This window comes from Petaurus breviceps, unplaced genomic scaffold (assembly GCF_028583685.1).
Source record: "Petaurus breviceps papuanus isolate PSGF00001 unplaced genomic scaffold, PetGlider_PUasm1.0 189, whole genome shotgun sequence".
In the NCBI taxonomy this organism is placed as follows: domain Eukaryota; kingdom Metazoa; phylum Chordata; class Mammalia; order Diprotodontia; family Petauridae; genus Petaurus; species Petaurus breviceps.
In genome coordinates this window covers 16,507,789-16,535,142 of record NW_027185809.1, presented here as the reverse complement: position 1 = coordinate 16,535,142, position 27,354 = coordinate 16,507,789, and the positions used below count along the sequence as shown (strand labels likewise).

Genomic DNA, 27,354 nt, shown 5'->3' with positions numbered 1-27,354 from the left:
CAGAATACTATGTTCCAAAGCACAACGGAACTCAAGATACAGCCCAGATTGACGTACCCTGAAAATCTGAGCCTAACCATAAATGAAAAAAAGATGGACATTCAATAATAGACATTCAAAACATTTTTTTTAAAAAGCAATCTGGGTTAAGTAATTTGCTCAAGGTTGCATAGCCAGTTATTTCTGGGTGTGGTGCCAAGTATCGACGGTGTTCTTAATCACTACACCACCTGGCCACCCCTAAGCAATTGGGGTTAAGTAACTTGCTCAAGGTTACACGGCCAGGTTTTTCTGGGTGGATGCTAAGTGTCTGAGCCCGGATTCGATCCCAGGTCTTCCCGACTCTGGGGCTGGTGCTCTTACTCGCTGTGCTACCTGGCCGCCCTGACATTCAAAACATTTGCAGAAAGAAAACCACACTTGGAAGAGATTATTTACTTCTCACACACCCTAGACAACAGAAATAAAAGAAGGTTAAACACAACAACCAAGGATGATAAAAATGCTGACAAAATAACAGAAAGATCATTAAGAGACTTGTTTCTAAATGTACACAGGAGACAAGCATGAAAGCAGAAGTGGTAAAAGAGGTGAAACAGGCCTGAAATATATTCCATGGACTAAACCTCAAAACTCCCAACCCAGAGGTACATCAATGTTTCGGGGTGTTTTTGGTGAGACTAAATTACAAAATGAGAAGGTACGTAAAAAGGAGGAAGGGAGGAAGAAGATAGAAGGGTATGTGGGATGTACCCTAATCAAGTCAAAGGCTAAGAATGAAGGGAAAGTTAACTCCTGTTGGCATTCAGGAAGAAGAGAGTCCACAGGAGAATGAGTGAGGAGGCAAAAATGAGGGAATGAGAAAAAACCTTATTTCAGTGGTGGGAGGGAATATTGCTAATGAATGTTCCTCCTATGGAAGAAGAGAGTTATCCTATAAAGAGAGATGCAATAAGTTATTACAATAAGTTTTATCTGCACGGTTTGGTGCTTAGAAAGACCGCTTAGACTATTTCAGGTGAAGGAAAATTAGAACTCTGGGAGATATTGACACCCTGAGGAAAATGGACCCAGGGAAGAAATTTTGAGGCAAATGGGGAAAAGAAGTCAAAGGTCAATAATGAACTGCACAATGAAGGTCATAGGAAAAGAATCCTACCATGGGGCAATATCCACCCTATCACCTGCAGGAATTGTTATTTCTAACAATAAGACACAAGAGTAAAAAAGGAAGTGAGAGGGTAAGATTTACAAGACAATAATAGAAACTGTTCAAGAAGACAGAACTCAAAATCACCTCAAAAGTTTTAATTCTATGATATATACAGAGAATAAAGGATTAAATAAATATAAGGACCATGAATCAAAGAATAAAAGTCTAGAATAGAAAGGAAGTTAAATAATGAAGAGAATGAGGAAAGGAAAGAGAATCCTACTTGACTACTGAGAGGAAAAAAGGCAGGGAAGAATTAAATAATTGGATAAAAGCAAGAAAAATAAATTTACAGGCAAAACTCAAAAAACAGGGAAACAGGTAACAAAAGGGAGGCAAGGAGGAGAGGGTGAGGGGAAGAGAAACAGAAGAAATATAGGTGCCTTAAAAAAAAAAAAAGATTAAGCTAAAATAACCAAAGTAACAGAGTATTGAGTTTACAGGAGAAGAGGAGGGGTAAAGTATTAGGGACAAATAGAGGAAAATATAAACTTATCTCTCATAAGTTTAAATATTCAACAATCCAATAAAATGAAAAAATGAGAGACAGATTGGATATGAAAACAAAATCCCACAATCTGCTGCTTACAAGAAACACATTAAAAAACACAAAGAATTAAACACAGAATTAAAATGAGAGTGGAAGAAATTTTACTATCATCAAACAGATCTAATAAATGAAGGGTTTCAACATGCTACCTGACAAAGCAAAACCAAACATTCAAAATACAAAAAAAGGATTAACAAGGAAATTGCATTATGCTGAAAGGAAAACTGAATACAAATAAATATCAATAATGAACTTATGTGCCCTGACTGCTGTAGCACTAAATTCATTTTAAAAAAAAAACATCAATTGAACTATAGTGACAGGAAATTTCAATGTTCTTTTAATTTTGTATAAGTCTAACAGAAAGATTAAGGGAAAATACAGAATTAAACTGCTAGACAAACTACAGTTAAAAGACTACATAATTAGGGGTGGCCAGGTGGCTTAGTGAGTAGGAGCACCGGCTCCAGTGTTGGGATGACCTGGAGATCAAATCCCAGGCTCAGATACTTAGCACCACAACCAGAAATAACTGGCCGTGTAACCTTGAGCAAGTTACTTAATCCTGATTGCTTAAAAAAAATAAATAAAATAAAAAGACTACACAATTTCTAAATGGGACTGCAATATATATTACATACATGCATGTTATATATAATACATGCATGTTTTATGTGTGTATGTGTACATATACATATAAACATGTGTGTACACATATACATTGAATTTGTATTGGGGCACAGAGATATTGCAAACAAAAGCAAAAAGACTGAGATAGTAAATACATCCATTATAGACATAATAAAAATAGTAACAGGTTCAGGAATCACAAAATGAAGACTCAGACCCAAATGGAGACAATTAATAAACTCCAGTGACTATCATCTCCAGGATCAAATATAAAATCGTCTGCTTGTGTTTTAAAGGCCGAAGTCTAGTTCCTTCACACCGTTCCAGTCTTTTACACATTATTTTCATCACATATTCTACAATCCAGTCACAATGGTCATTTTCTTACAGTTCTTTGAACAATGACATTTCATTCCCAGATTCCAAGCAAGGGATATTCCTGACTTCCATGCCTGGAATGCTTATTACTTCACCCTCTGCTTCCTGGTTTCCTTCCTTCAGAGGCTCAGTTCAACTTCTTTTTCATGCTGGAGGCCTTTTCCAATCATCTAAACCTATCTTCCCCCTTCTCTCCCACTCTCTCCTCCCTGCCCCCTCCCTTCTCTCTTTCTTCTTGAGGCAAGGGCTCTTTTTCTTTTTCTTCGAATCCCCAGATGCTAGGCACAGTAGCTAACACATAGTAAGAGCTTAAGAACTAACAACATGTTGACTGATTGAAAAGACTTTGGTATGTGAACGGTTTAGTGGCTGAAAGGGGAAGAGAACTTTCATTTAATAAAAATTATAAAACGCAAGCGTGAAGAAACAGTTTTCAGAGACCCAAAATGTTGAGAGAATGGGTTTGAGGAACACCTGTGTGTCTTCTGGGTATTGCGGTCCTTTCAGCTCACTTTTATGTAACTGTTTAAGGCTTTAGAGACTAAAATTAATAAAATGGTAAATAACTGTTCAAAAACTATGGAGATTGCTGGACATTGGAGCTCATGGGATTTTTATCTCATAATGGAAAAGTGAGTCACTAAAGCACCAGGAAACACAGATGTGGGCCTGTGAAGGCTGGCGTGGTCAAGAAGAGACAGGAATGGACAATATAGGCTGTATAGAGAAGGAGCAGCAGACATGGCCCCTTTGGGGCTATGTAGAGGGTGAGACAAGTGAAACTCTGAGTTGCCTGCTGTTATTCTCTGCTACTCTTTCTGGTACGAGAGGGAAATGAAAACAAGGGGAAATAAAAGGCTCTAAAGCTGATTTGTTGCTGAATTCCCTGGATAACAAACTGGCTGGAAGATACAGAATCCTGGTCAGTGGAAGAGCTGGCTGGGCTTATTTGCACTGTCCAGAAAGCCGGCCTAATGACCTTGGCAGTTCTTTGTCTTAAAGGAAACTGCTGCAGATATAATAGTATAACAATTTATCAATGACTTTTTAAGGATAATTATTAGTTAAGAGAATCTATCACAGTATCAGGAATTTGGGAGTAGAAGTGGACTTGCCCAGCAGTAGATAAACAGTTAGCAGAGAAGCAGCTTCATGTGGTACAAATGTTCCTGAATGAATCAGTAACATTACAACTGGCAGTTGGCAGCTATGTGCTGCTCTCAGCATGTCTCTATCCCAAATTTATAAAACTGTTACCCACTCTTCTCACTCAGTGCGCTAGAGGGGAAAATATGGCTGAGGTTTATGTAGGAACTTCTGAATCCCTAGTAACTTCATTTTAGTGTCTAGCTTTGTTTTGAGCACAGTAGGGGCTTCAGAGGAACAGCGGTGAGTAGAAATGGTGTGTTTCCTTACGACATCATTACTTCTAGTTACCTGGGAGAATCTGAGTGTGTAACAAGATCACAGAAGGCAGTTCGCTTTGGATTACTTTTAATTCTCTACTAACAGCTGAATGAAATTTAAATTCTTTATATAGTATTTCAGCATCCCTGTCATTTCTACAAAGATGATTCAATATACTGATACCTGATCTCTGCCTTGAGTTTCAGCCTCACATTGTCAACTACTGACCAAAATGAATGCTCCTGAGACATTTCAAACTCATCATGTCCAAAACTGAGTTTTTTATCTACACCCCCAAAACCACCCCCCTCAAATGGGCGTAACACATTAAATACATATTGTTCCACCGAACAATCTAGTCCTTTAATCTCATACGACTCTTTTCCAAATACCATGATCAAGTCACCTTAGACACCTCACTATCCCCATAAAAGGACCACTTTTTATTGCTTTAATAACTTTGCTCATGTCATTTCATGTACCTATTAATCAACGTCAGGCACTGTGCTTAGCGCTGGGGAAACCAAGAAAAGCCATAGACAGCGCCCTGCCCTTTAGGAGCTCACGATCTAACGGGAGAGACCAGACACAAACAAGCTACGCACAGGACAGAAAGGAAGTGATCTGCAGGGAGAAGCAACAGAATGAAGAGGGCCGGGGAAAGGCTTCCAATAACAGGTAAGATTTTAGCTGAGACTTCACGAAGTGTGGGAAGCCGATGCAGAAACGAGAGGGAAGAACATTCCAGGCACGGGGGACAGCCAGTGAAAATGCCCAGAGCTGACAGAGAACAATGCCCTGTTTAAAGAACAGTAAAGAAGCCAGTGTCACTGGATCGGAGGGCAGAGGGGCAGGGACGTATAAAGTGTAAGAAGACTGAAAAGAGACTGGGGGAAGAGGACGAGGTTATGAAAGGCTTTGAATGCCAAAGGATTTTATATTGAATCATGGAAATGATAGGGAGGCACAGGAGCTTACTGAGTAGGGAATGAGAGTTAGGCCTGAGCTTTAGGAAGACTACTTTGGCAATTTGGATGGACTACAGCAGGAAGAGACTGGTGGCACGCAGACCCTCTATCAGACTGTTACAATAGTGTAGGTGTGAGGAGATGAGGGCCTGTATCAGGGGGTGGCATTATTACAAGAGAGACAGGAGGCATATTCAGGAGATTCTGCAAAAGTGAAATTGACAGCACTTGGCAACAGACTGCACATGGGAGATGAGAGAGCAAAGAGCTGAAAATGAATACCAGAGGTCTGGGAGGGTGGCGATGCCAACAGTAACACGGAAATTTGGGAGGAGGGAGAGTTTAGTGGGAAAGACAATGAATGAGCTCAAGTTTGGAACATGCTGAATTTTAGATGTCTCCAGCACAGCCACTCTGAGATGCCCAATAGCGCAAGACTGGAGGTCCACAGAAAGGTTAGGCCTGGATAAGTAGATCTGAGAATCATTAGCACAGAGATCTGATGAAGTCTCCAAGCGAGAAGAGAACCAGTACAGAACCCTGGGGGCTTTCTATAGGGTGTGACTTGTATGAAGATCCAGAAAAAGAGAACCAAAGAGTGCTCAGAAAGGCAGGAGAACCAGGGGAGAGCAGGGTCCTAAAAGCCGAGAGAGAAAAGAGCATCAAGAAGAAAAGGGTGATTGACAGTGTTAAGTGGCTGCAGAGAAGTTAAGAAAACGAGGATTATGGACATACCATTAAATATGATGAATCCAACATTATTAGTAACTTTGGAGAGAGCAGTTTCAGATGAATAATGAGACCAGAAAGAGCATTAAGAAGAGAAACACTGGGCTTATCTATTGTGGATGGCCATTTCAAGGAAGTTCGCCACAAATGGCAGGAAAGATACGGTAACGAAGTTAGCAGGGATAAAAGGTTCAAGTGAAGTTTTTAAGGATGGCAGACATCCCCAGGAGTGTTTGAAGGCAGCAGGGAAGCAGCCAGTAGAGAGGGAGAAATTGAGGATAAGTGAGAATGTGGATGATGGAAAAGGGCAATCTCCTGGAAAGATTAGCTCTGGTGAGAAGGGGGGCCACCTCATCATGTGAGACAGGGGTGAAGGAGGAGATAGCGGGGGAAGACATAAAAGTGATATGAGGAAAAGGGAGAAAATGGAGCTCTCGGAGAATGTTTTTTTTTTCCAATAATTTTTTCAATAAAATATAAGGTAAAGTTCTCATTTGGGAGACTGGGGGAGCCATGGGAGGTTTGAGAAGGGATGAAAAAATCTGGAAGAGCTGCTGTGGAGAGTGGGATTGTGAGTTAATTAAAGAGGTGTAGGAGGATTGCTTAGCAGCAGTTAGGGCCCAGTTGGGGTTATACAACAAATTTGTAGTGGACTCCATCAGAATAGTTGCAAGATTTTCTCCACCTTTGTTCAACAGCATGAGTGTAGGCGCAAAGGCAATGGCTAAAAACCCAGACTTACAAAGAATTATATTCTAATGGGGGAGACAACAGGTCAACCTGCAGTTCTCCTAGTATGGTCTGAAGAATCTGGGGGTCCACAACACCACAAAAGGGGGTTTGTGAGGTCAAAATTATTTTTATAATAGTACTAAAGCATTATTTGACTATTAAAATAGGCAAATTTTCCTCTTCCACCTACATATTTGTGTGAGGCAAATTTTTCTACATATACTTCAACACAAACAACATAGAGCAATAGTTTGAAAGCAGAAGTCGATATGATAGATAATTCAGTTGTCTTCTACTAGGACAGATATTAATGAAATTTGCAAAAACATGTAAAACAATGCCACTCTTCTCACCGATTATTTTTGTTTTAGAAAGTAGTTATTTTTCTTAAAAAATATTAATGTGTAATGAATGGGTTTATTATTATTTTTAATGAACAAAGAAATATTTTTGAATTAGCAGTTTTAATTTAGAGTATGGTAAATATCAACAAATATAGCCAAAATAAACAAAAGCTTTTTGGAATCATCAGTTATTTTTAAGAGTATAAAGGGCTCTTGAGAACAAAAATGTTTGAAATAATTAGGTACAAACAAGATATGTAAAGTATAGATGGAAGATAATAGCTTGAATGACTGAGAAAAGGATCCTGTAGAAGGCTATATTTAAGTTGAGTCTTAAAGGAAGCCCAAGAGGCAAAAAGGCAGAGCATTTCAGGCATGAGACAACAACCACTGCAAAGGCATGGAGAGTGGAGATGAAGTTACCAAATGCAAGGAACAGCAAGAAGGCCAACATGACTGACTGGTATAGTATGTACATGAAAGGAAGCAAAATACAAGAATACTGGAAAGGTGTTTAGTTTGTAAAGATCTTTAAAAGTCAAACAAAGGAGTTTATGTTTCATCCTGGAGGGGGCAGGGATTAGTCACTGGAGTTTACTGAGTATAGAGGGAAGGGACTAGGGGAGAGAGGAGAGACAAGATTAGACCAAAGCTTTGAAAAATCACTTTGGCAGCTGAGTGAAGGATGGACTGACCAGAAGGCTATTATAATCCAAGTAAGTGGTGATGTGGGCCTGTATCAGAGTGGACAGCTGTATAAGCATATAGGTGTCATGAAGGTAGAATGGATTCTCTTATAATATGGAGAAATCCCTGTTTTTTCTGACCTAGTCTTTCTCTAACATGCCATCTATTTATTAGCTATGCTCCCTTCTCCCACCTAGCTCCCCCTCTCTTGTACCCTGTACCTTCTCTGAGATAACTTGTTCCCTATCTACAATCTTTGATTCCACAGCAAGAACTACCTGATCAGTATCTCCCTGACTGTGACTTCAGGGATGAGAACTAATGAGTGTTTTCTTTTAGGACTTGCCTGAACAGGACCCTCTCCTTGAGGATATAACAAATGAGTTGCTCTGAACCACAGAAGGGTCATGATCCCATGAACTGCACTCAAAAAATGGACCCAGGAGTCTCAAAGAGAACTTAAAATCACCATGTGCCAAGTCCTTGGTACAATCTTTACTAGATTATTATTTTTTTCAAGTGTTTTAACAACTTCTGATTTACAGCATTCATTTCCACCAGATTTTGAATTACAAATTTTCTCCCCATTTTTCCCCTACCCAATGCCCCAAAACAGCAGTCCCACAGAATATCCCCTCCTCCAATCGGCTCTCTCCCATATCTTCTCCCATATTCCCTTCAACTTTTCCAGTAGGGCATGCTGGTGGATCTCTAAGCTATATGTGTATATCTTATTTCCCAATTACATGTAAAATACCATTAATAATAGTATATATATATATATTTTTTTTTTCAACATTTGATTTTAAAACTTTAATTTCCAGATTCATTTCCTTCCTCCCTTGTCACCAACCCTTACTGGGAAGATAAGCAGTTCAGTACAGGTTGTACATGTGTAGCTAATGCAAAACAATGCCATAGCAGATATATTATAAAAGATTGACTATATTTCCCTCCCTCCTATCCCACCTCCCACTTGTTCTATTCTCTGCTTTGATCCTGTCCCTTTTTAAAGGTGGGTGCTTCCAACTTTCCTCCCCCCCAGCCTGCCCTCCCTTCCATCATTCCCCCTCTCATCCCCTTCCCCCTCTTCTCTCGTGTAGGGTGAGATACCCTATTTAGTGTGTATGTCATTCCCTGCCCGAGCCAGATTCAATGAGAATAAGGCTGACCCATTCCCTTTTGCCTTCCTATTCTTCCCCTCCATTGTAACCATTTTCCCTTGCCTCTTCTTTGTGAGATAGTTTACCCCATTCTGTCTCTCCCCATCTCCTCTCATTATATTCCTCTCACCTCTTAATTTCACTTTTTAAGTATCATCCCTTCCTATTAAATTGGTCCTGTGCCCTCTATTTATGTATACCTGTAGACATATATACACACATATTCGCATATGTATTCATATGCCCATATACCCTCTGATATAAACATATATATATGCATATATATATATATATATATTTCTATTCCCTTCAACTATTTTCATACTGAGAAAAGCTCCACCAGTTACAATGATCATTTTTCCATGGAGTAATGTTAATAGTTCAACTTTGATAAGATCCTTATGATTTCTTTTCCCTGTTTACCTTCTCATGCTTCTCTTGCTTCTTGTATCTGAATGTCAAATTTTCTATTCAACTCCGTTTTTTCATCAAGAATGCTTGAAAGTCCTCTATTCCACTGAATTTTCCCCTGAAACATGATACTCAGTTTTGCTGGGTAAGTGATTCTTGGTTTTAATCCCAGCTCCTTTGCCCTCTGGAATATCATATTCCAAGCCCTTCAATCCCTCAGTATAGAAGCTGCCAGATCCTGTGTTATCCTGATTGTGTTTCCACAATATTCAAATTGTTTCTTCCTGGCTGCTTGTAATACTCTCTCCTTGATCTGGGAATTTTGGAACCTGGTTATAATATTCCTAGGAGTTTTCTTTTTGGGATCTTTTCCAGGAGGTGATGGATGGATTCTTTCAACCTTTATTTTGCCCTCTGGTTGTAAAACATCAGGGCAGTTTTCCTTGAGAATTTCTTGGAAGATGATTCCTAGGTTCTTTCTTTGATCATGGCTTTCAGGTAGTCCAATAATTTAAAATTATCTCTCCTGGATCTATTTTCCAGGTCAGTGGTTTTTCCAATGAGATATTTCACATTGCCTTCTATTCTTTCATTTGTTTGGATCTGTTTAACAGCATCTTGATTTCTTATAAAATCATTAGCTTCCATTTGCTCCAATCTAATTCTGAAGCAATGATTCTCCTTATTGAGCTTTTGAGATTCTTTTTCCATCTGGCAAATTCAGCTTTTTAAGACATTCTTCTCCTCATTACCTTTTTGAGCCTCTTTTGTCATTTGAGTTAGTCTGTTTTTTAAGGTGTTATTTTCCTCAGGCTGTTGACTCTCATTTCTTAATTTTGTTGCATTGTTCTCATTTCTCTTCCCGATTTTTCCTCCACTTCTCTCATCTGCTTCTATGGCCTGTAACCAGCTTGTATTTCCCTTGGGTGCAGGAGTTCTGACTTCACTGTCTTCCTCCTGTTCCATGCTTTGATTGTTTTTGTCCCCAAAATAGGAGTCTAATGATGGGTTCTTCTGTTTGCTTTGCTTCCTTTGCCTGCTCATGTTGCCACTCGACTACTTGACTTTTGGGCTTTTTGCCACAGCAGGACTCTGCTACCAGACAGGGGAGCTTCATACCAAATGCTGGAGTTTTCTCATCTGCCGGAGGTATTAAGTCACGTGGAGGTCCTGTTTCTACTCCACCATCTTGACTCCGTGACTCCCCCCCCCCCCCCCCCCCCCCCCTTTACTAGATTATTATAGCCTCTTCCTGCCATGGTCTGGACACAATCTTGTCCAAGGCTTTCTGGTAACAGTAGCCAGATGTATTCTTTTCCCATTTTGAAGGTGTGGCTTCCAGCCCAGAGGAAGAAGAGGTTGATCAGCTACCCTGGTTTGGAGGGGTTAATCCAATTCCTACTGAAAGGGTCTATTAGCTGATGATTTCCTGGGTGTCTTTAGTTTAGACATGTAGTTGTTCCGTAAACATGCTAAGTAAAAAGGTCTACTTGCAGCACTGAAGTTCATCTAAATCTTCTGCAGAAACTCTGTAGTCCCTACAGGTTCCTAGTGAAAGACTTTTTGTTAAGTGCTGCTCTAGGGAATATGAAATAAAAATTCCTATGATTGGCTTTTAAAGCCCTTCACAAATGGTCCCAACCTATCTTTCCTGATTCATTTTATATTACTGTTCTTCTCATTCTTTTTTTTTAAATCTTTTTGGAGGGGGGAAGGTAGGGCAATTGGGGTTAAGTGACTTGCCCAAGGTCACACAGCTAGTAAAGTGTTAAGTGTCTCATTCCAGATTTGAACTCAGATCCTTGTGACCCCAGGATCAATGCACCACCTAGCTGCTCCTCTTCTCATTCTTTAAGGGTGAGTCATACAAGTCTTCTCTCCATTTTTCATAGATTGCAGTCCATTTCTTGTGTTCATGCCTTGGTGATAACTGTGCCCCATCCCTGGCATGCATCTTTTCTTTGCCTATACCTCAAAGAATCCCTCTCTTCCTTTAAGAAGGGGCTCAAGTAAACAAAGAGTAAAGGACTCCTAAAGACAAAAAATACTTTAAGTTCATTTCAGAGAAACCTGGAAAGACTTGTGTGAACTGATGCAAAGTGAACAGAAGCAGAAGAACAATGTATCTATGCCAACAACAATATTGTAATGACAAAGAACTTTGAACCAGAATAGCAGAGGGCCAGATGAAAGCAGGACTCCCAGCAAAGAGCTTAAGGGCAGAATGAGACAAGGCCAAAGTAGGGATTTGTTTTACTTGATTATGCAAATGTTATAAGGATTTTCTTTTTCTTTTTTTTTTTTTCCAGTGGGAAAGAAGGTGGGAGGAAGAGAAAATAAATGGTGGTAGTTCAAATATTATTATCTACTACACTATTACAGCCTTTGCTGATTCACCCAAGGGCTGCCCTTCATTCTACAACTACTTGTATTTCTTTTGCATTTAGTTTGTATATATCTATACATGTACATAGCTCCCCTAAGAGAATGTAAGTCCCTTGGGAGAAGAGATTATTATATTTTTCTATTTTTATCTTTAGCTTCTGCTATATAGGAGGCAATTAATAAATGCTTGTTGATGGCTCGATTAACTAGTAGGGAATCTTAAGGCAGAAAGGTCATTTAAATCCAGATTTGTAGATTTATTGAAAAGTTCTTTAAGATACTATGAAGAGGGGTGGCTAGGTGGCACAGTGAGTAGAGCTCCATCCCTGGAGTCAGGAGGACCAGGACCTGAGTTCGGATCCAGACTCAGACACTTAACACACAAACACACAAAGTAGCCGTGTGACCTTGGGCAAGTTACTTAACCCCAACTGCCCTCCAAAAAGCGAAAAAAAAAAAAGATACTATGAAAAAATTGAAAAGGTTATGGAAGACCTAAAGGGAATTAATCTCGAATGACAGTCTCTCAGTAGGGAGTCAGGGAAAATCAAAGCATATTGTGAGTTTAATCAGTTTGTGAAGCAATGAATATTTATAAATGGTCTACGATGTTCAAATTAGCGGGCAAGGGGAAAACATGTCATCTCAAACTTCTCCTGACATCACTATTTCCTTTCTGTTCGTACCAGCCTCCTGCTTTTCATGTGTGGTCTTGTCACCAAAAAAAAAAAAGCTGCTGCCCTCTTTAAGTCAATCACTACTATCTTCTAAGGCTATGATTAAACCAAGATTCCATCCCCTAAAACAAGTCTCCCTCATAAAACTCCACAAACCTAGTTATCCTAATCTTAGAAATGTGATCAAAAAGCATCCTAGAGCCTACCCTAAACCCCTGTCCCACCCACTCAAAGTTTATCTTTAGAATCTTTATGTTAAATACTTTCTCTTCCCAGCCCTAAAATGTGGTAGAACTCCATCACATATAAACTCAGCAGATCTCTCTCTCCTACCTCTTTTCTAAACCTACTCTCAGAACTACATCCAATCATCTAATTGGCAAAGTTTAGTCTGCTACCCCTCCCCAAAGTTATCTTCATTTTAAGGGTCAATAAAAACTCAGGTAAAAAAAAATAATAATCTCTATAATGGTAAAATGTCTGATACAAACTATCTAAAGGAAAAATTTTATTGGGCAGGAGGAACCTTTTCTAGAACTTCTGAAACAATACCACAAAAGAAGGACCTATCTATTTATTTTACCTGTACTCAAAGCTGTCCCTAAGCCCACTGGTCAATGTCAACCCTTTAATTCCTAGGCCAGTCTCTATTCAAGGTATCTCTCTTAAAACAGCTCTCACACCTGGCAGAAAATGGGATACACTAATGTTCTACATACCTCTAGAAACAACACAACCACTCTTTCCTTGTCTAAACCTGATTTTACACTTCATAGGACTGAAAAGAAAATCACCGAGGAAAGGAAATATATTCTGCCAATGGATCCAAGTCCACAGTCTAGACTGTGTCCAAACTCAGTCTACAGTCACGTGCAAGAAATAAATGATAGGGCTTTTAGAAAACAGTAATTTTCTTAGCTGAATATCTACCAAGGAGGCACAAGGTATTACTCAAACACAGGACTAGTCAGAACTCAAGTCTTTCAATATAAGATCAGTCACTTATATGCAAACCAACTAACTTCTGGTCATCACAGGGAAGGGTAGGAATAAGAGAGAACAAAAACAAATTTAGCTTTCAAAAGAGCATAAGTAAACTCAGTGGGGACTAACCTTCCAAGAAAGAAAAGGTCACTGGCAAACACGCCTTCCATTTGTATATTAATAAGCATTTCTACTCCGAATTACAAGCAGGTTAAAGAGAAGCCAAGATTTGTCCAGGACAATCCTATGGTTATAGCCCAAGCCTACTCATATATACACCGCTCTCTTATTTTCAGCCCACCCATGGTCACCTGGCATAATTCTACAGCTTTCAAGGGAGTCTCTGGATTTTTCTTATTTTCTGTTGATATGGAAGGAAAGTGAATTCATTCTACCTCCCAAGCAGAAATAATTCATAGTAATCTTTCTTCTTGGCAAGCCTACGGGGACACTGTCTCAAAAAAGACCGGCAGTCCCCACCACTTGAATTCAACACTTTCCTACTTGAATTTAAGAAATCTATTCCTCTCAAAGAAAAGCAGCTGGTTGCCAAAGTAAAGTATCCCATACATCTTTATCTGTGTTTCTCTTGTCTGCAGTTGACCATTCCTACAATTCAAGGTCAGAGTAGGCACTTAATAAATGTATTCAACAAATATTTATTAAGCACCTACAATGTACCAAAACTACAAATAACAAATGATGCACTAAACAGGGATATATACGTACCAAAGTGTTTCTCAATGTCCTGGAGGGAGGGTATCTCATGCAGAAATGACATGAGATTCCTTTGATGTTCCTGGTTGCAGCTGACACTGTACTTATTTGCATCAAGCTACTCTATCTTGGAATAGTTCCTTTTTTTGTTTTTTAGGTCATAAAACTGAAGATGATTAATGGAGTGGGGCAGGGTGGGGGCAAGGTGGGAAGGCTTAGGGAAGTTCAATGAAAATCTCAGGTAAATGACAACGATCCATTCAGCCCTCTGTGCCTCACTTTCCTCACTGGCAAAATGGGCATGCTAGCCTGGATGGCCTCTGGGGTTCCTTCCAGCTATAGATGCATAACTATGTGATTTCAATCCCATGTTTGTTTTATGGTCAGATCCACATTCCAGAAACAAGGCCTGGAATTTCTTGTCTTTTGTCCTTCTTAACACTCCTTTTGGGAGAGAAGAAAACCCCTGGTTTCCTCTTAGAGAGCTAAGGATACAGCATTCGGCAGCACTGCCTCAGGGTGTGCTCGGCTGCTTTTCTTTCATTTAAGGAAACGAGAAAACCAAGAGTTACCAATACCTTTGGCAGTGTTGATCTTTACCCAAATAGAACAACAGGCCTACCAGTGTCAGTGACTGGTCTAAATTAATTTAAATTAGGTTATTTCTATAAATATTAAAAGCAATAAATGCATTCACTTCCCCTCCCCACGACATCTGGCAGGGAAATAGTTTTTGGTGTTCCTTTAATGTAACCACACATTAAAAGAGCATTTAGAAAATCACTTGGTACAGCAATCCTCCCAGGGGAATACGTCTTTTCTCCCTTTCACAGGATGGTAATAAAGACTGAATTTAGGGAAGCTGAGGAATATGAACTTGTCTACGACAATGTAGAGAATCAACAGAAGAGCCAGCATTAGACTCATGAATTCAGATTCTCACACCCATGACCATGACTAAGTAACTCAGCTGCTGCTCTCCAAGAGTGCCACATGGATTAAACAAAGCCCAATAATATGGATTTCCTCAAACTTTCTGGGTTAAAGGTTTATGAAATGCTTAAAGCCAATGAATGTGCTTTTTTCCATGGGCAAAAGATAGAAAAGGAGCAGTAGGGAAAATGAGTACATTCTAACCCAACAGAAGGGTCAAATGTGAAATTGCACAAAGGCCAAAAATTAAAGAGAGGGCAAAGGAGGGAATGTCTTGATGTCCAACCAGGCCGGAGCAGACTTCAGGGGACTGAATCACTGGCAGCTGTGGTAGTTTCAAGACTTCTCAACCCACAAACATCAAAGACAAAGCAGAAGGTCAGTGGGTAAACTCTGTTGGACCTGGGTGAGAGCAAAGGCACAGTCCAGCTCCAGTCCCAGTCCTGGGTGGTGGTGGCATCAGCAGCAATGGCAGCAGTGGCTGCTTTTGGAGCTTCAGGTCCACAGATGGTGGGGGGATCAAGCGGCTGATCAGAGGGTATCTTTGCTGGCACTGAGGCAGGATTCTCTTGTTTTACTCGGGTCAGATCTAGATTGTAATCTTGAGTGGTGGTACTGGCATGAGGAGAAGCGCTGGTGTGGGAGGATTTGTGGTAGCTGTGGAGAGGGAGCCCCCTCACAGTTCCAAGGCAGAAGAGTGCTTATAGTCACTCGCAGAGCAGAGCAGAGGCCAGGAGAGGAGTAAACACCTCTCCTTTGATCATACCACCTTAGAAGAACTGAAAATTTATAGGTGCTTAGGCAACAGCTGAGCAAAACCCCTGAAAATTGGGACAGAGCACTCTCCACTCTGGAAGCAGAGTCCTGCCTTGACAAAGAGTTCAAAAGTCAAGTAATTGGCTGGGAAGATGAGCAAACAGCATAAAAAAAATCAGACTGTAGAATCTTACTTTGGTGACAAAGAAGATCAAAACACACGACCAGAAGAAGACAACAAAGTCAAAGCTCCTATATCCAAAGGCTCCAAGAAAAATATGAATTGGTCACAGGCCATGGAGGAGCTCAAGAAGGATTTTAAAAATCAAGTAAGAGAAGGAAAGAAAAAAAATGGGAAGAGTAATGAGAGTGATGCAAGAAAATAGACCCAAAAAAATACTCAAAAAAATAACTCCTTAAAAAATAGACTAACCCAAAGGGCAAGAGAGGTCCAAAAAGCCAATGAGGAGAAGGATGCTTTAAAAAGCAGAATTGGTCAAATGGAAAAGGAGGTTCAAAAGTTCACTGAAGGAAATAATTCCTTCAAAATTAGAATGGAGCAAATGGAAACTAATGACTTTATGAGAAATCAAGAAATTATAAAATAGAACCAAAGGAATGAAAAAATAGAAGACAATGTGAAGTATCTCATTGGAAAAGCCACTGACCTGGAAAAGAGGTCTAGGAGAGATAATTTAAAAATTACTGGACTACCTAAAAGCCATGATCAAAAAAAAGAGTCTAGACATCATCTTTCAAGAAATTATCAGGCAAAACTGCCCTGATATTCTAAAACCAGAGGGTAAAATAAAAATTGAAAGAATTTACTGATCCCCTCTTGAAAAAGATCCCAAAAGGAAAACTCCTAGGAATATTGTAGCCAAATTCCAGAGCTCCTAAGTCAAAGAGAAAATATCACAAGCAAGCCAGAAAGAAACAATCTGAGTATTGTGGAAACACAATCAGGATAACACAAGATCTAGAAGCTTCTACATTAAGGGATTGAAATGCTTGGAATATGATATTCTATAGGTCAGAGGAGCTAGGATTAAAACCAAGAATCCACCTACCTAGTAAAACTGAGTATAATACTTCAGGGGCAAAAATGGACATTCAATGAAATAGAGGACTTTTTCAAGCATTCTTGATGAAAAGACCAGAACTGAACAGAAAATTTGACTTTCATATACAAGAATCAAGGAAAGCTGGGTGGCTAGGTGGTACAGTGAATAGAGCACTGGCCCTGGAGTCAGGAGGACCTGAGTTCAAATCCAGCTTCAGACACTTAACACACACACAAAACTAGCCATGTGACCTTGGGCAAGTCACTTAACCCCAAGTGCCCTACCTTCCCCCCTCCAAAAAGCAAAAAACAAAAAGAATCAAGAGAAGCATGAAAAGGTAAACAGGAGAGAAATCATAAGGGACTTATTAAAGTTAAACTGTTTACATTCCTACATGGAAAGATTATATTTGTAAATCATAAGACTTTTCTCAATATTAGGGTAGTTGAAGGGAATATATATGTATATATAGACAGAGGGTTCAGGGTGACCTGAATATGAAGGGATGATATCTAAAAAATAAAATTAAGGGGTGAGAGGGGTATATTTGGAGAAGGAGAGGGAAATAGAATAGGGTAAATTATCTCACATAAAAGAGGTAAGAAAAAACTGTTACAATGGAGGGGAAGAAGGTGGAGGTGAAAGGGAACAAGTCAACCTTACTTTCACTGGATTTGGCTTTAGGAGGGAATAACATACACACTCAATTTGGCTGCTTACCCTACAGGAAAGTAGAGGGGAAGGGGATAAGGGGGGATGATGGAAGGGAGGGCAGATTGGAGGACAGGGTAATGAGAAGCAAACACTTTTGAAAAGGGAAAGGGTCAAAGGAGAAAATAGAATAAGGGTGGGTGGGATAGGATGGAGGGAAATATAGTTAAGTCTTCCACAATATGACTATTATGGAAATGTTTTGCATAACTACACATGTATAAACTATATGAAATTGCTTGTCTTCTTAATGAGGGTGGGTGGGGAGGGATAAAGGGAGAGAACATGGAACTCAAAGTTTTAAAAAACAAATATCAAAAAAAATATAGAAATCTAGCTTTCCCTACAAGAAAGGGGGAAGGGGATAAGAGGGAGGGGGAGGATAGGAGGGCAGACTGGGAGAAGGGGTAATCAGAATGCATGCCATCTTGGGGTGGGGGGAAGGGGAAAGATGGGGAGAAAGTTTATAACTCAAAATCTTGTGGAAATGAATGTTGAAAACTAAAAATAAATAAATTCTGAAAAAAAAAACCATTTAGGACAGACTGTTTTTTCTAGAAGTACAGTCTATTGCATGCCTGAAATGGAAACTTTCCTGGGAAATAAGTCATTTGGTGACTTGTGACAATGAATGAATTCTGTTACAGCACATTTTCTCTAGGGCATGATTCACTGCTAAGGCTTTCTAACTATAATCACAGTCACAGACTATGTGGTAAACTCCTTTCCATCCTAGAGAATAAGACCTCTATAGTCCTTATGGTTTAAGCCTGACTGGGGTTAGCTATAGAGTTTAACCAAAATTCAAAATCAAAATATCTTTAAGTAATGTGACTCAGTCTATAGCCTAGTCACACAAATTGACAGATATCACAATACCATTAATATACAGTATTAATCTTCACACCATCACCCATCAGAGCAAAGCTGAGGCATAGTAAGGTGAAAAGATTTGTTAATATGGGGATGACAAAGGCACCAGACTTATAGGGGTGTTGTGAAGATGAAATGAGATAATGTGTGCAAAATGGTTTACAAACCTTGGAGAGATATCTAAATATTGGTTGTTAGCATTATTGTTATTTTAATTTATTTTAAATTTACTTCAGAGTCTTTCCCTTGGCCCAGAGATTCCCTGTTGTTGCAGAGACAACAAACTCAAGTTTTGATCTGAGCACCTCAGTGGCTTCTACGGTTTTGAAGATGAGCCCATGGGGTTAGGCTGCCTGGGCAGACACAAATATTTGGCCCACAGATCCTGACTGTTCAGGTAGTCACTCTCTGAAGCTACTGTCTAATCACCTTCTCTTTTGCTGGGTCTTCATCCATGTTATACTCTCCAACTGAGGGTGTCCCTCAGGCTGTCCTGAGCCCCCTTTTCTTTTCATTCTATATTATCTTAACAGGTATTCTCCTCTGCTCCCCCGGATTTATTAATCATTTCTATGTAGAAGATTCCCAGATCTAGATAACCAGCCCTGAGCTAGTCACACATCTCCAAACGCTTCTTGAACATCTTGAATTAGATGTTCCATAGGTATTTCAAACTCACCATGTCCAAAACAGCATTCATTATCCTTTCCCTAAACCCATCCCTTTTCTGAACTTTGTTATTCCTATCAGGCACCACACCATCCTCTCAGACACCCATGCCCCAAACCTCAGTCACCTCATAGCCAAGCTGTCATTAAGACCTTCTCAACATCTTTTGGATGCATTCCCTTTTCCCCTAGTTCAGACTTTCATCCCCTTTTGCCTGGACTTGCAATACTGGTCTCCCTTCCTATGCTTCTTTCCACGCTAATCCATTCTCTACTCAGCTGCCAAGGTGACTATATATTATAATACAGATCTGCCCATGCTCAATGAACTCCTGTATCAAATACAAAGTAATCTGTTTGGAATTTAAAGCTCTTTATAACCTGACTCCTTTCTACCTTTCTAGTTTTTTTATACCTTATTCCAATTCACTCCAATTCAGCACAATAGTAGGAGTGTCCCCTCTTTGTGCCTTTGCTCTAGCTGTCCCCTAGCCCAGAGAGTTCTGCCCTGTCAATTGTACTTTTTAATTTCTCTGGATTCCTTCAAGACTCAGTTTGAATTCCAGATCCCCCAGCTATTAACACGCTCCTCCTTTCATATTACCTTCATCTGCTCTGTATGTATCATGTTACTTATATGCTGTCTTCATTGTTAGAATGTAAGCTCCTAGAGGGCAGGGTCCTGTTCTCTCTTTTTTTTTTTTTTGCCTTTGTCTCCCTAGCAATTAGCACATACATAGCCCATGACAGATGCTTAATAAATGTCTTGTTGACTCTCATCAGGTGAGGTGATGACAGGAAATGAGAATGATAGCAAGTAGCCAACTATTATCAAAACTATCCGGGTCCTGTCCTTTGAAGATGTCATGGGGTACTGGTGTACTTCACAAATCACAATGGCTCTGACTCTAACTAGGTTGGCACTTATTAGGGACATAGTTGGGCCCGGAAGGGAGAGGGGAGAAACTGAATGAATAGAGAAGGAATAATACAGAAGGTTGAAAAGAGAAGGAGAAGGGCTGAGAGCACCAATGAAGGTAAAAGGTTAGGTCCTAGAAGCAGTAGAGGGGAAAGGAAAGTAGGTGCACCGTATATTCTGGAAATTGAGAAGCAGGACTGACTGAATAAAAGTGAAATCTAAAAAAAAAAAACCCCAGCATCAACAACAAAAACAGCTTCTATTTCTAGTGAACACCAAATGGCGGATGACGCCGGTGCTGTAGGAGGTGCGGGAGGCCCTGGGGGCCCCGGCGTCGGAGGCCGGGGCAGCTTCCACGGTGGCTTCAGCAGTGGGGGCCATGGTCGAGGCCGCGGGGCCCGGGGAGAAAAGGCCGAAGACAAGGAGTGGGTTACTGTCACTAAGCTGGGCCGGCTAGTCAAGGACATGAAGATCAAGTCTTTGGAAGAGATCTATCTTTTCTCCCTTCCTATCAAGGAGTCTGAAATCATAGATTTCTTCCTGGGATCTTCATTGAAAGATGAGGTTCTGAAGATCATGCCTGTTCAGAAACAAACTAGAGCTGGACAACGTACCAGGTTCAAGGCTTTTGTGGCCATTGGTGACTATAATGGCCATGCTGATCTGGGTGTCAAGTGCTCCAAGGAAGTGGCCACAGCTATTCGTGGTGCTATCATTCTGGCCAAGCTGTCCATCGTTCCTGTGAGACGTGGCTACTGGGGGAACAAGACTGGCAAGCCTCACACAGTACCCTGCAAGGTCACTGGGCGATGTGGGTGGTTCTGGTACGCCTGATCCCCACCCCTAGAGGCACTGGCATTGTCTCAGCTCCTGTGCCGAAGAAGCTCCTGATGATGGCTGGAATTGATGACTGCTACACTTCTGCGAGAGGCTGTGCTGCCACTCTGAGCAACTTTGCTAAAGCTACCTTTGATGCCATCTCCAAAACATACAGCTATCTAACCCCAGACCTGTGGAAGGAGACTGTGTTCACTAAGTCTCCTTATCAGGAATTCACCGACCATCTTGTGAAGACTCACGCTCGAGTATCTGTCCAGAGGACCCAGGCAACTGCTGTGGCAACCACATGGATGTTTTTTTTATAAACAAATAAATTGAACTATGCCTGCTTAAAAAAAAAAAAAACCTAAGCAAATCTTGAAAAAAAAAATCCCAAAGAAGAAAGGCCAGACAAAAAGCTGGTAATATAGTAAGTACTAAAAATAAAATAGGAATTTTAATGAAAAGGTTTCCAAACAAGAGAAGGAAGAATAGGTTGATTATTGAATAGACAAAACAATAAAGAAAAATGAAAACATTTCTTACAGATCAATTCACTGAGAATGTATCACAAATGGGAAGACATCTTTAGGGAACAATAACATAAATTATAGCACTTTTTTTTTTTTACTGAGGTCAACATTTATCTGATTGTCTCACAGGAATCCAATATCAAGAAGCAAGAGCTTAGCATAAATAAAAATTTATCTAATTAATAACTAAATGGCAATCTGATAAGAATGGACAGTTTAAAAAGATTTTGTAAGCTGACTAAACAACCTAAACCTGTTTCATAGTTTTTCTTCTTTTATTTATTGATATGATTTCTAAGTATACTTTTTCATTTGGGACAGTTTTCCAAATTAGGTGTACTTGTAGTGAATGTGTGAAGTTTTTTTCTTTTAGTGGCAACCAGCAATTTTTGATACACATGGCAAGCATCTTGCTTATTTTCAAATGGTGTGTGACAATAAATCTACCAGAGGAAAAATCCTGTTTAAAAAGCCCAAAATGCAAAGCTTTGGTAATGTGCTCAGTCCAATGGCTTTCATTTTCCTTTCCTTTGTTTTAAAAAGAATGTCATGGTGGCATAAAATACAATTCTATAAACAAAAGTATTCTTTTATTATGCTACATCTATTTAAAATTGCACATGATTTTTAAAATCCGTAACTATTTTTCACAAGCATTTTTATAAACAAAAATATTAGAGTACTTATCAAACTAAAATGGGATTTACATCCTCTGATTAAAAATTTGCTCTAAAATCATTAATGGGGGGCAGCTAGGTGATGCAGTGAATAGAGTACCCACCTGGAGTTAGGAGGACCTGAGTTCAAATCTGGCCTCAGACACTTGACACTTACTAGCTATGTGACCTTGGGCAAGTCACGTAATTCCAATTGCCTTGCCTTTTCCCCTCCAAAAAAGAAACAAAACAAAACAATAAAATCATTAAAGGCCCCCTTCCCTTCCTTCTTCCTTTATTATTTTTAAGAGAGAGCTAGGTGGTGAAGGGACTAGGGTGTTGTCCCTGAAGTGAAGAAGACATAAATTGAAATCCAGACCCAAACACTCACTGTGTGACCGTAAGTCGCTTACCCTCTGTTTGCCTTAGTTTCTCCATCTATCAAATGGGGATATAGTAACACCTACCTCACAGGGTAGTTGTGACGATAAGATTTGTCAAATTCTTTGCACATTTTAAAAGTGCTATATAAATGCTAGTTGTTGTCATTATACATATATACTCTTATATAATAGGTAACAGAGGTATTTTTGTCTGTTTGTGGGTGACATTCTGATGATTACTTAAGGTCCTAGAACAGTATTTGCTGTTGTTTAGTTGCTTTTCCACCACGTCTGACTCTTTGTAACCTTATCTAGGGTCTTCTTGACAAAGGAACAGTTTGACTTTTTTTTCCTCCAGCTCAATTTACAGATAAGGAAACTAAGGTAAATAGTGTTAAGTGACTTGCCCAGAGTTATACAGCTAGTGTCTGAAGCCAAATCTGAACACAGGTCTTCCTGACTCCTGGCACTCTTTTCATGGTGCCACCCAGCTGTCGTTTACTCGTGTCTGATTTTCATGGCATGAATTATCCATGGGGTTTTCTTGGCAAAGGTATTTGAGTGGTTTACCATTTTTGTCTCCAGTGTGTCCCCATTTTACAGATGAAAAACCGAGGCAAACAGGCTAAGTGACTTGTCTAGGGTCACACACTTGTCTGAGGCCAGATTTGAACTCAGGTTTTCCTAACTCCAGACCTGGCACTCTAATCAGTGCACCATCTAGTTATTCTGCTACATGACACTCTGACTAGGCTAACATCTTCAACACTGGGTTGAGAGGGGCAGCTAGGTGGCGCAGTAAATAGAGCATCGGCCCTGGAGTCAGGAGGATCTGAGTTCAAATCCGGCCTCAGACACTTAACACTTACTAGCCATGCGATCTTGGGCAAGTCACTTATCCCCAATTGCCCCTCCAAAAAGGAGAACCAAAACAAAACAAAAAAATCTATGAGAAGACAAGGATGAGATTCATAGGATTGGCAGGAATATGAAGGGTTATGATCTACACCATAGGTGAGAATATCCCAATTATGGTATATGAATATAAGGGACAATTCAAAGAAACCTGATTAGACTTGTATGACCTGGAGCAGAGCGAGCAAAATCAAGAGAACAATTACACAATGACTATAAGATTGTAAGAATGCTGATTAATGAACCGAGCTGTCGTGACTCCAGAAGATTACTAAAGCAAAATGAGACATGCATTTTCAGACATGGCTAATATGTGAGTCTATTGTCTGTTACAAGAAAGGCCTTTAATTTTCTATTTTGGAGTAGAGAAGGAAATGTTATGGGGAAGAGTGAGGCAGGGGCAGTGAGTGATGTAAAAAAAGGTAAGAATGAAAGAGCAACCATGAGATATTTTAAAAATACACACAATTAAAACAGAAAGAAGTTCAGAAGGGGACACAGACAAGCAGGGCAGTGTGGTATACTACATGTTGTGTACTAAATTTAATAAATACTCTTTAAAAAACTTTGTGTAATAGATTTTCATGGTTTCATATATAAACTCCCTTATCTATTCTATGTAAAATGTCCATGTTTGTGCAGTCCATAATAAAAAAAAGAAAAATTTAAAAACATATAAGAAGTTCATGAAGAGAACAAGAAATAGCAACCTTAATAATGTTTTTTTTTCTTTTTCTGATGATTAATACCACTATATCATTGGTATAATTAGTATTTTATAAATCACTTTCACATCTATATCTCCTTTGTTTCTGTAACAATCCTAAGAGAAAAGCCGGGCGGGTACTGTATTATCTCCATTTTAGAGATAAGGAACAGATAAGGCTCAGAACTAGAGTGGCTGATGCTTAAAGAGAGCAGATTATAAACTGAAAACTTGGATCTGTTACACCTTGCTGTATAACTTGTACCCATAATGGAAGCCACAGCCCTTAATGTATTGAACAAGATGAGACCTCAACATTAACCTGCTGAGTAAAGCCCCACCTTGTCCAATGGTAGGGAACCTGCCACAGAAGAAATCTTGTTCTGTGAAGTTTGGATTCAAGCAAACAGTCGCACTTGAGGACCTAGAGGGCCACATGTGGCCTCGAGGCAGCAGGTTCCCCATCCCTGCCCCAGTCTGAGTTTCTGACTTCTCAGGGTTTCCCCGTAAACCTGCCATATAAGATGGTAGCATAGCAAACTCCACCAGGATACTTGGGAGCCTGTGTTCAAAACTGACTGGACAGCTCCGCCTTGTGGCAGGCAGGCTCATTTACTTTTTTATTATTATTTTTTTAAAGCAATCGGGGTTAAGTAACTTGCTCAAGGTTACACGGCCAGTTATTTCTGGGTGTGGTGCTAATATCTGAGCCCGGATTTGATCCCCAGGTCATCCCGACACTGGGGCCTGTGCTCTTACTCGCTGAGCCACCTGGCCGGCCCTAGGCTCATTTATTTTAAGCCTTGTGAAGGCACTTGTAAAATCCTCTCCATATATTTGACACCTATAGCAAAGCACTCTGAAAATTTACATACAACTATAATCTATCACTGGGGCCAGAAAAGGGATCTGAGAATTGGGAAGACGGTCTCTAGCTTCTATGACACACTTTGACCATGCTGACCACCTCCCCAAATCACTGTTCCCTTAGCTTCTAAAACCCCAGAAGTTTGCATTTTACCATTCTAACTGCTACCTCTCTAGCTTTTCCTTTAAAAATAAAAAGAAAAGTTTTACTTATATTTTTAAAGCCACACTACTTCTATTCTTCATTCAATTCTGTAAGCAAACAGGCTGAGGTCTCTTAAGGTTATGGCCTTCATCTGCTTCCCTTTCCCTATATATCTTCTTCTCATTCACCAACAGGCATCAGAGCGTCACTTCTATACAGGTGATTTCTAAATCTCTGTCTTTCGCTCTGACCTGTCTTGGAATTTTCAAATGCCTATTTCTAACTTCCTGTTGGACATCCATCTCCTTCTCCGCAACCATGTACTTTCAGCACCTCAAATTCAACATGTCAAAAACAACTTCCCCCAGCCCCAAAACTGACATTTTTCACCTCTTCTATCAATGTTGCTACTTCTTTTGGTCACCTATGCTTGAAACCTGCTGTTAGCATAAATCTTCCTCACCTCTCACATCCGGCTAGTCCTGATTCAAAGATCATCTCACACAACTGTCTCTTCCCTTTCATTCCCATTGCTCCCACTCCAATTAGAGGTCCTCATTATTAATCTGAGTGAGACATTCCCTAGCCTCCTAACTAACTTCTTTATCATTGGGCTCCCACACCACTACTAGGTTCTTTATGCATATAACTGATAAAATTGCTCATCTGCAGGGGTGGCTAGGTGGCACAGTGAATAGAGCACCAGCCCTGGAGTCAAGAGGACCTGAGCTCAAATTTGACCTCAGACACTTAACACTTACTAGCCAAGTGTTATAAGCAAGTCACTTAACCCCAATTGCCCTGCCCTTCCCCTCAAAAAAATTTTTTTAATTGTTCATCTGCTCCAAACTAAATGAATTAGTAGAACTGGTGCCACACAACAGTTTTAGCCTTCTCATACTATAGTCTCCCAGATGCAATCCATTCACTGTCCCTTGTATATGTCTGTAATTTCCTGCCTTGTCCTGAAGTGTGAAATGCCTGCCCTCTTCCTCTTTACCCCCATCTCTTCCTGCTGAAAACCTCCACATTCTTTATCATCCAAATTAAATGCCAGCCTCTTTACAAAGCTACCCTATTCTAACCTCAGTTAGAAAGTATCTTACTTTTGTACCCTTGAACAGAATTTTGCATCTTTCTTGCATACTTAAATTCTATTTTATATTATCTGTTTATGTCTTCATTCTGTTGTCATATTTAGAAAACAAAGTTTTATGAAGGCAAGAGCTATAATTTGTCTGTCTCTTCCCCAAGCACATGCTTAATAAAATATGCAAGTGCTAAATAAGTGTTCACTGAATGGCTAGTGTGAATTTTGCGGTCACTTTCATTATGTACACAAGATATTACTTTGTACTTAAGTTGGTTTTCAAAGAGTTAATGAGACAGGCAAGCAGTCATTATTTCAACAGATCCAAGATCTCACTCTTTTCACTGGTATAGACTGGTATCTATCCATGCTGAAGGATTATATATTTTCAAAATTTTAAAATAAAAGATCTACCCAATACACTCAAGACTTTTCTCTGGTTCTCTTAATGTTTTTTGGCTATATGTACATTTAATTTGTCCATATGTTATCATTCACTCAATACATAACTGTCTCACCTTTTCCTTTCATATATGTCCTTGATGATGGCTTCACATGACTTCAAGAACAAACCATTATTGGTAAAAACACTTTCGTCTACTTGCATCATATAGCTCTTAATTCCCTTTAGCTCATCTAAAAACTTAATTCAACTGAGTTCCTGGTGTTCTATCAGTCACAGTCACATTACTTCAGGGAGAACACTGGTGTTTGAAAGCTATGGCTTTGAGTTAAGGAAGTCTGTGATTACTAAAAGGTCAATGTAATTTGCCCAATGTGATCCAGTCTGAGCTCTACCTTCTATTCAATTCTGACCCCCTTAGCTCCTTCTCAAGATACTTTTACTGTAGGATTAACTTGATAAGCTCAAGTTTTGTTTGTTTTGTTTCGTTTTAATTAGCATAAATTAATTAAAGAAGCTCTAGGTTAGGCAGTACCGATACAGACTGACACTTAAACAAAAACTTAAATTCTCAAGAAAGTTGCTTTGGGGCAATGAAGGGTTAAGTGACTTCTCCAGAATCCCAGCCCAGGGCTCAAATCCCCTATGCCTGGACTCTAGGCTTATCCTCAGCAAACAGTCATTCTCCAGACCCAAACCCCGAGCCTTTCTAATTCAGAAGAGTGGGAGAGAGACTCTGTTTGAACAGTGCTCAGAAGAACCCAGGATCACAAGACACTCAGAAGTTCAGAGGAAACAAAAATTCAAAAAAGAAGCCAGTAGTAAAAACCTATGGTCCCAAATGTCAATATACAAATGCCCAAAGTTTATAAAACAAGCAGGGATTAACTAGAGGCCTTAAATACAAGAAGGTTAATTTGATTTTAAAGATGAGATTA

General features: G+C 39.7%; 1 protein-coding gene and 1 pseudogene across 2 annotated transcripts in view; one reads left to right on the top strand and one right to left on the bottom strand.

Moving 5' to 3' along the window:
* Nucleotides 1–27,354, bottom strand: part of DCAF5 (DDB1 and CUL4 associated factor 5) — a 163,632-nt gene that overhangs the window by 54,663 nt on the left and 81,615 nt on the right. The window lies entirely within an intron of this gene.
* Nucleotides 20,164–21,059, top strand: LOC138164307 (small ribosomal subunit protein uS5 pseudogene; annotated as a pseudogene).